The 2,358-nt window shown below is 40.5% G+C and overlaps 1 pseudogene; it reads right to left on the bottom strand.

Moving 5' to 3' along the window:
- Positions 1-319: 319 nt before the first annotated feature.
- LOC103736700 lies at positions 320-684 on the bottom strand (annotated as a pseudogene).
- Between the last annotated feature and the right edge of the window lie 1,674 nt (positions 685-2,358).

Genomic DNA, 2,358 nt, shown 5'->3' with positions numbered 1-2,358 from the left:
AGAAAGTTTTTCTGACAAATTGCCTAGGTTGATTTACAGTCTTACAGCTTGTCTCCCATTTCCATTATCATCACCTACAATTAATCTATCACTGTTAAGTTATTTTATTTTATTTTATTATTATACTGGGTCTCCCTTTGTAACCCAGGCTGACCTTGAACTCAATAGTCCTCCTGATAACAGTCCTGGATCCCAAGAATACTTTGAGCCCATGTTCTGTGTATTCAATCCCAGCTAGTCAGGAGACTGAGGCAGGAAGCCAGCCCTCCCTCCCTCCCTTTCTTTCCATTCAGCTTTGTGTTTTATTGTTGCAGTGACATCAGGCCTTGACCGTGGACTTGTGCAGTGGGTCCAGCTATTCCTTCCACTGCCACTTCTTGGTTTTCAGCTTCTCACGCTTGCTGAGCCTCACACACATGGCTCTCCTCTTCTTGAACCCCAAGTCCACGGCCTTGTATTTCTTGCCTCTGCGGAATTTTTTGAGGTTCTCTTTCTGAGTCTGGTTACTGAAGGTGGGGTTACCAGCAATGAATTTGAGCATAGCTTGAATCTTGGAGAGCTTGAACATCTTATTGCCTGTCACTTTAGGATGTCCAGCTGGGATAGCTCCACCTTCAGACTGTCCAGCTCTTTCAGCAGCTCTTCCTTCTCACCACGAAGGTCTCAATCCTTAATCTTGGTCATTGCTGCTGTTTATTACTGCCACTGCTGCCAGGAGTTGGCTGGGAAGAATGTTTGGATACTCCGGTGAGGGTCCAATGACCCTGCTTGGCCCTCCTTTAAATGAGCACAACTGTCAACAAGCACAATGACAATTGTGACTATGTTTAGTGATCAGGCTCAGCTGAAGTTGTGATGATGGTAGTTATTTCATGTAGAAGAGACTGCTGTACAGTATCATCTTATTAAAAGGACATGGAATGTAAAAGGATTTCGTGCTAAGATCCACATATGAAGGAGAAAATACATCTTCTGTTTTTCTGAGTCTGTGTTACTTCACTTAGTACAAAACTTTCTAGATCCACACATTTAATTGCAAGTTTCATTATTTCATCTTTCTTTACTGCTGAGTAAAACTCCATTGTGTAAATATACCACATTTTTGTTAACCACTTGTCAGTGGAGGGGCACTTGGGTTGCTTCCATCTCTTAGCTATTGTGAAAAGAGCAGAAACAAACATGGTTGTACAACTGTCTCTACAATAGGATGAGTCCTTTGGGTATATGCCAAGGAGTGGTATAACTGGGTCATACGGTAGGTTCATTTTTAGTTTTTTAAGAGTTCTCCACACTGTTTTCCATAGAGGTTGCACGAGTTTGCAATCCCACAAGAAGTAAATGAGCGTTCCCCTTTCTCCACATCCTCGCCAGTGTTTGGTATCATTTGTTCTCTTAATCCTAGCCAGTCTGATTGGGGTAGGGTAATACCTTAGGGTGGTTTTAATTTGTATTTCCCTAATTACAAATGATGTTGAACACTTTTTGAGATGGTTCTTAGCCATCTTTATTTCTTCCTTTGAGAAATCTCTGTTTTAATTGGGTCATTTGATTTCTCAATTCTTTGTTTTTTGAGCTCTTTATATTCTGGATATTAAACCCCTCTATCAGATGTGTCACTGGTGAAGATTTTTTTCCCATTCTTGGGTTTTCTGTTTGTTTCCTTGGTTGTCTCCTTTGCTGTACAGAAGCTTTTTAGTTTAATGAGGTCCCACTTGTTGATTCTGACCTTAATTCCTGAGCAACTTCTGTCCGATTTAGAAAATCCTTTCCTACACCTATATCTAGGAAGTTACCGCCAATATTTTCTTCTAATAGTTTCAGGGTTTCCAGTTTCACATTGAAGTCTTTGATCCATTTGGAGTTGACTTTTGTGCAAAGTGAAAGACAAGGTTCTAGTTTCATTCTTGTTCAGGTGGAGATCCAGTTTTTCCAGCACCATTTGTTGAAGATGCTGTCATTTCTTCGTTGTGTGTTCTTGGCACCTTTGTCAAATATCAGATAGCTGAAACTGCATGTACTAAGGTTTGGGTCTTCAATGATTTTTCCATTGATCTATGTGTCTATTTTTGTGCCAGTGCCATGCTGTTTTTATGACTACAGCTCTGTAGTACACTTTGAGATCTGGTATAGTAATCTCCCCAGTGTTGCTCTTTGTGCTGAGGGTTGCTTTGGCTATCCAAGGTCTTTTGTATTTCCATACAAATCTTAGGATGGTTTTTTCCAATTCTGTGAAAAATGTCATGGGGGATTTTGATTGGCATTGCATTGAATCTATGAATGACTTCTGGTAGGATGGTCATTTTCACAATATTAATTCTTCCAATCCATGAGCATGGGAGGTCCTTCCATCTTCTGATG

The sequence above is a fragment of the Nannospalax galili genome, unplaced genomic scaffold (genome assembly GCF_000622305.1).
Source record: "Nannospalax galili isolate Female #2095 unplaced genomic scaffold, S.galili_v1.0 scaffold951, whole genome shotgun sequence".
NCBI classification, from domain to species: domain Eukaryota; kingdom Metazoa; phylum Chordata; class Mammalia; order Rodentia; family Spalacidae; genus Nannospalax; species Nannospalax galili.
The sequence above is the reverse complement of the archived record's forward strand: the minus strand, read 5'-3'. Positions and strand labels throughout refer to the sequence as shown.